Source organism: Sapajus apella, unplaced genomic scaffold (genome assembly GCF_009761245.1).
Source record: "Sapajus apella isolate SASKATOON/1434 unplaced genomic scaffold, GSC_monkey_1.0 scaffold3453, whole genome shotgun sequence".
NCBI classification, from domain to species: domain Eukaryota; kingdom Metazoa; phylum Chordata; class Mammalia; order Primates; family Cebidae; genus Sapajus; species Sapajus apella.
The window spans coordinates 1-7,251 of NW_022440379.1; the positions used below are offsets into that span (position 1 = coordinate 1).

A 7,251-nucleotide genomic window follows, 5' to 3' on the forward strand; every position below is an offset into this window, starting at 1 on the left:
GCCTCCTGAGTAGCTGAGACCACACACCACCACACCCAAATTTTTTTTCTTTTTTGAGATGAAGTCTCGCTCTGTCGCTCAGGCTGGAGTACAGTAGCGTGATCTCAGCTCATTGCAAGCTCCACCTCCCAGGTTATTGCAATTCTCCTGCCTCAGCACTGTGCGTAGGTGGAATTATAGGCAGCCACCAGCACACCCAGCTAATTTTCATATTTTTAGTAGAGATGGGCTTTCACCATGTCGGTCAGGCTGGTCTGGAACTCCTGACCTCAAGTGATCTGCCTGCCACAGCCTCCCCAAGTGCTGGGATTACAGAAGTGTGCCATTGCACCGCACCTGGCCAATGTCCAGCCTTTTTTTTTTAGACTGAGTGTTGTTTTGTCACCCAGGCTGGAGTGCAGTGGCGCAATCTCAGCTTGCTACAATCTCTGCCTCCTGGGTTCAAGCGATTCTGCTGCCCAGCCTCCTGAGTAGCTGGAATTACAGGCACTCGCTACCATGCCTAGCTAATTTTTGTATTTTTGGTAGAGACGGGGTTTCTTCATATTGGCCAGGCTGGTCTTGAACTGACCTAGTGATCCACCCACCTCAGTCTCCCAAAGTGCTGGGATTCCAGGCGTGAGCCACCACGCCTAGTACCTAATTCCTATTCACTGGTCATGGATGGGAGCTATGGAAGCTTTCCCCAGAATACATACTGGCCCCATCAGAACATCAGGGTTCAGTCTCCTAAGAGATGTTCCTCTGTTTGTGCTACACACCCAAATAATCTATCTCAGTCCACTGTCAGACAACTTCCAGGAATGACAGTGGCTGTAGTCTAGCTGGAAAAACACTGAAGTAGGAGTCAGCAGACCCCAGGACTCTTTTGACTCAGCCACTAACAACTTAATGTGGCCTTGGGGAAAAAAAAAAAGCTGGAGCGACCATGCCTGTAATCCCAGCACTTTGGGAGGTCGATGTGGGAGGATTGCTTGAGCCCAGGAGTTTGAGAGCAGCCTGGGCAACATAGCAAGAGCCCATCTCTACAAAAAAATTTCAAAAAATTTTCCAGGCCTGGCAGTGTCCCCCTGTAGTCCCAGCTACTCGGGAGGATCACTTGATTCCTGGAGGTCAAGACTGCAGTGAGCCAAGGTCATGCCACTGCACTCAAGCTTGGGCTTCAAAGTGAGACACTGTCTCAGAAAAAAAAAAAAAACTGGAACTTTTGTTTCACATTTGTAAAAGGTAAATGATATTATCTCCTTCATGGAGTTACTGTGAAGATGGAAATACAATTATTTCTTTTTCCTCTCATTTTAGAAATACAATGAGATAGGCATAGTGGCCAGGTGAGGTGGCTCATGCCTGTAATCCCAGCACTTTGGGAGGCTGAGGTAGGTGGATCACCTGAGGTCAGGAGTTCCAGACCAGCCTGGCCAACATGGTGAAACCCTGACTCCACTAAAATTACAAAAATTAGCCCAGTGCGTTGGCACGTGCCTACAATATCATCTACTCTGGAAGCTGAGGCAGGAGAATTGCTTGAACCCAGGAGGTGGAGGTTGTAGTGAGCCAAGATCATCCCACTGCACCCCAGCCTAGGAAACAGAGCAAGACTCCATCTCAAAAACAAACAAACAAACAAAAAAACCCGATGTGGTGGCTCATCCCTGTAATCTCAGCACTTTGGGAGGCCGAGTTGAATGGATCACCTGAGGTCAGGAGTTCAAGACCAGCCTGACCAACATGCAGAAACCCCACCTCTACTAAAAATACAAAATTAGCCAAGCGTGGTGGCATGTGCCTGTAATCCCAGCTACTTGGGAAGCTTAGGCAGAAGAATTGCTTCAACCTGGGAAGCAGAGGTTGCAGTGAGACAAGATTGCACTCCAGCATGGACAACAAGAAGGAAATTCCATCTCAAAAATAATAATAATAATTAGATAGTCATAGGCCCAGCACGTCGGTGGGATTCGAACCCCTGTGCCTCGGGCGGGGGAGACACTTGGAGAGAAAAGCTGGGTCCCAGGTTTCCAGGCCTCGGGAGACCCAAACCTGTACTGCGGGTTTTCAGGCTGGATGGGGGAAGTGGTGCCCCGAGGCCCCCCAGTGTCCCGGGAACAAAGGCTGAGTGTTTGCTCTGTGGCTGAAGGGACAATGCCCGTCCCCTGCAGTTCTGTCACCGCGGGGGTCGGGGGTGCACTCCTCCCCAGTGCAGTTTCCTTGTTCTCTGGCCAAGCCCTCTGACCTCCGAAGTAGACCCTCGTTGGGGGGGGCCAGGGGACAGCACGAGGTCCCCATGGGGTGTCTGCCAGCCCTGGGTGCCATGTCCTGAGCAGCTCTGCTGTCAGTTACTTAAACATGTGTGTGGCACTTTCTGGCTGCCAGGCGCTCAGCAGCATGCAGATAACCAAAAAGATTCCTTACAATGGCCTGTGAGGGAGGGGCAGCCTCACAGAGTCACCTGCTGGAGGGAGGTGCTGCTGGGGTGGGGTTGGGTGTGGCTGCTGCGTGCCAGGAATGGCGGCCCTGCCGAGGGCACCTCCATCTGGAAGCTCCGGCCCATCGCAGTGCAGTCCACAGGTTCCAGGTGGAGCTGTGGGGGCAGTCTGAGGGCGGGGAGGCTCCCTGGGGTCAAATTAATAGAAGGTGCCTGTTCCGGGGACCCCAGGGCGAGGTTTCCAGGCAGAGGGAAGCCCGGGGCCGGTTGTCATGTGGTTGTCTGAGTCTCTAGCTGGATTTACTGGGGCAGCGAGGTCGGAAACAGAGGCCAACTAGTGTGAGCCTCCGCCTGCTGAGAGCCACCGGGAGGGGCTGGAGTCCGCTGTCAGCGGCCTGCGACCCCAACCTTCCACCGCCGGCAATTGCAGGAGCCTCCTCCCTGGTCTCTGCCCTCACTTACAGCGGCGCCAGCCGCCCCTGCGCCCCAGCAGAAGCAGGGATCTTATAGCGCAGCCGCCCCCACACCAGCACTCGCCTCCCCAGGCACCATCCCGGCTCCGGGCTCCTGCGCTGCCCGTTCTGTTCTGCATTCCCTCTGCCCTGTGAGGCAGACCTCTGCTGTGTTCACTGCATTATTTCCCCAGACTCAGCCAGCATCGAAGGTGTGCCGTGTCCTAGGACCCTTGCAGCTGGCATGCAGGGAGGAGTGTGAGGCTCCCTGTCCCTCCTCAGACTCTCAGAATTCAGAAGAGCCACGCTTTTTTGTCCTTCCCCTGCTAGCCAAAGGATGCCCTGCCTTCGTTTCTCTCTGTGGTAGACACCCCGAGCTTTTGTTGTGCACCTGCCGCGTGGAACAGGGAGCCCCCTCTGCCTCTGCCCTCCGTAGCTGACTCTGGCTTCCCTGGCCACTCTCAGCTCAGCAGGGCCCCAGGAGGCCCAGTGCCGTATGACACCTTCCATAAGTGTGGAATTCAGGAGAATGTGCCTTTGATCCCTGAGTCACCGCGTGGCTGACATGTGCCCTGGCATGAGAGTCATTGACGGGCAGGGGCGAGCATGAAGTCACCTCTGCTGTGCCCCTGTTTTCGCCCTTTCCTGACTTCTCTGGCCAGCTCTAAGGTTGAAATAAGTCCCGCCTGTTTTAAAAGATGTTTATTAAACATCTGCCCTGGCCAGGCTCTGAGTAGCCTCCAGGGTCTCTGTCCTGAACACGATAGGCCCCTCCTGGTGCTGGCGGGTGGAGGGGCGGGAGATTAAGTCCAGTGTCCCACAAGTGACTGCATAATTCCACATGGGACAAGAGGGAAAAAGAGCAGATCTTCCCTTTTATTTATTTTTTTCTTTTATTTATTTTCTTTTTATAACTTGAAACAGAGTCTCGCTCTGTCGCCAAGCTGGAGTGCAGTGGCGCAATCCTGGCTCATTGCAACTTCCATTTTCCGGTTTCAAGCAACTCTCCTGCCTCAGCCTCCTGAGTAGCTGGATTACAGGCACGCGCCGCCATGCCCAGCTAAACCGACCTTTCCTTTTGTGAGAGGGACGCCAGCGTGGACAGCCGAGAGTGGAGATGAAACTGAGAGGAAGTGAGAGTCACTTTGCTGCCCTGCGCATTGTCTCACACCTGTAATCTCGGCACTTTGGGAGGCTGAGGCTGGGGAGTCGCTCCAGCCTGGGAGTTTATGACCGGCCTGGTCAGCATGAGACCCCTGTCTCTACTTTTAAAAATAAAAATCGATATTTTGGGCAGAGAGAAGTGCCTGTGCAAAGGCCCTGAGGTGAGTGTTTGCCAGGTTTGTTCAAGGAGCAGAGGGGAGGGTGTGAGGGGCAGAGGGCCTGGAGAGTTCATGCTCATCTGAGGGCGATGGGAAAGGGGTGTCGCTTGGGCCTCCCACATGCTGTGAGAAGAGCTCTTCCTTGCTGTCAGTGGGAGGCCTCGAGGCAAGGAAGGTGTGGGGCCTCACGGCCCAGCTGGTTGGAGAACATCACAGCTCCAAGGCCCTTCTCCCCCTCCAGCCTCCCTGCCCTTCGCTGTCCTGTCACTGGTGAACGCCACATATAAGCGAGGATTTTACTGTGGGGATGACTCCATCCTGTACCCCTACTGTCCAGACACCATCACCCTTGGGCTCATGGCCGGGGTCACCAACACAGCCACTGTCATCCTTGTAAGGCAGGAGGGGTTCAGAGGGACAGGGAGGGGGGTGGGATTGGGTACAGCCTTACCCTGGGTTCTTCACGGGGGGTGGCCTGGAGGTCTGTGGGGGGCTGGGGGACACAGCCTTGCCCTGAGTGGTACTTGTGGGTAATAGGAACCCCCTTCTGTTTTTTGAGATGGAGTTTCACTCTTGTTGCCTAGGCTGGAGTGCAATGGCAGGGTCTCCGCTCACTGTAACCTCCGCCTCCTGGGTTCAAGTGATTCTCTTGCCTCAGTCTCCCCAGTGGCTGGGACTCCAGGCGTGCGCCATGACACCTGGCTAGTTTTGTATTTTTAGTAGAGACGGGTTTGACCATGTTGGTCCGGCTGGTCTTGAATGCCCGACCTCAGGTGATCTGCCCGCCTCAGCCTCCTACACTGCTGGGATGGCAGATGTGAGCCACCAAGCCCGGCTAAGGCCCTTTTAGAGTCCCCAGCTCTGCAGCAGCCTTGGGGAGGCCTGTGGGGAGGACTGAGGCCCAGTGAGGGCCCACGGCCTGACCGGGACCCCCGCTGGTCACCGCGGCTGCCCCACACTCAGGTCTCGGCGGTAGAAGCCTACCTGGTGCACACAGACCGGCTCTATTCCTGCTCCGACTTCAACAACTACGTGGCTGCCGTGTACAAGGTGCTGGGGGTCTTCCTGTTCAGGGCGGCCGTGAGCCAGTCTCTGACGGACCTGGCCAAGTACACTATCGGCCGCCTGCGCCCCAACATCCTGGCCGTCTGTGACCCCGAGTGGAGCCGGGTCAACTGCTTGTTCTACGTGCAGCTGGAGAGGGTGTCCAGGGGAAACGCTGCTGACGTCACCGAGGCCAGGTGGGCTTGGACGAGCAGCCTTCACTCTGGGGGGCAGTGGGAGCTGAAGAAGCCACAGAAGCCAGATGGTGAGGAGCCAGCAGGCAGGTGGTCAGGCAGGAGCCAGGCCTCAGGGCTCCAGGTGCCCCGCAGATAGCAGGAGGCCAGGGGGAGCATGCTCTGTCTGCCCCGAGTCTCAGCCCTGCCCTCTTCTGTGCTGTCTTATTATTATTATTATTATTATTATTATTATTTTAAAGATTGGGTTTCACCATAATTGCCAGGATAGTCTTGAACTCCTGACTGCGGGTGATCCACGCACCTTGGCCTCCCAAAGTGCTAGGATTACAGGCGTAAGCCACCATGCCCAGCCATGCACTGTCTTCTTACCATCTCTACTGATAGGTCCTTAAACGTTTCAACTCATCATTGTCCTTTTTAAAAAATCAAAATATTGACTGGCAAGCCTAGGGTAATGTAGACCAAAAAAAAAAAAATCAAAATAAAATTTGTATAAGATAAAAGTCACCATTTCTTCCATTTTAATGTGTACAGTTCATTTTTAGTACATTCACAGTGCTGTACAGCCATCTCCTCTACCTAATTCCAGAATATTTTCATCTCATCAGAAGGAAACCCCTCAGCATGGGTAACATGGCAAAACCCCGTCTCTATGACAAATCAAAAAATTAGGCCAAGCTAAGTGGCTCACGCCTATAATTCCCACACTTTGGGAGGCTGAGGCAGGCGGATCACCTGAGGTTTGGAGTTCGAGACCAGCCTGGCAACATGAAGAAATCCTATCTCTACTAAAAATACAAAATTAGCCAGGCATGGTGGCACATGCTTGTAATCCCAGCCACTCGGGAGGCTGAGACAGGAGAATCGCTTGAACCCGGGAGGTGGAGGTTGTGGTGAGCTGAGATTGTGTCATTGCAGTCCAGCCTGGGCAACAAGAGTGAAACTCCATCTCAAAGAAAAAAAAAAATTAGCCAGGCCTGGTGGTGGGCACCTGCAGTCCCAGCTACTGGGGAGGCTGAGGCGGGAGGATCACTTGAACTCGGGAGGTAGAGGTTTCAGTGAGCCAAGATTGTGCCTACCCCAGGCTGGGTGACAGAGTGAGACCCTGTCTCAAAAAAATAAAAGGAAAGAAAACAAAGAACCCCTGTATCTATTAGCTGTTACTCCTCCCTCAGCCCCTGGCAACCACCACTATCCTGTTTTCTGTCTGTAGTTTTGCCTGTTCTCAATGTTTCATATAAATAGAATCATACACTATGTGGTCTTTGGTGTCTGCCTTCTCTTTTTCTTTTTCTTTTTTCTTTTTTTTTTTTTTTTTTTTGAGACAGAGTTTCGCTCTTCTTGCCCAGACTGGAGTGCAATGGTGTGATCTTTGTTTACCACAACCTCCACCTCCTGGGTCCAAGCGATTCTCCTGCCTCTGCCTCCTGTGTAGGTGGGACTACAGGCACCCACCAACACGCCTGGCTCATTTTGTATTTTTTACTAGAGACGGGGTTTCTCCGGGTTGGCCAGGCTGGTCACGAACTAGTAACCTCAGGTGATCCGCCCACCTTGGCCTCCCAAAGTGCTGGGATTATAGTCATGAGCCACTGTGCCTGGATTCTTTTTCTAATTAAAAAAATTTTGGGGGGCTGTGCAAGATGGCTCACACGTGTAATCCCAGCACTTTGGGAGGCTGAGGTGGGCAGATCACCTGAGGTCAGGAGTTCGAGACCAGCCCGGCCAACATGGTAAAAACCCATCTCTACTTAAAATACAAAAATTAGCTGGGTGTAGTGGTGCATGCCTTTAATCCCACATGCTCAGGAGGC

At 53.4% G+C, this 7,251-nt stretch overlaps 1 pseudogene; it reads left to right on the forward strand.

Moving 5' to 3' along the window:
• Positions 1-2,886: 2,886 nt before the first annotated feature.
• Positions 2,887-5,623, forward strand: LOC116547520 (annotated as a pseudogene).
• The last annotated feature ends 1,628 nt before the right edge of the window (positions 5,624-7,251 follow it).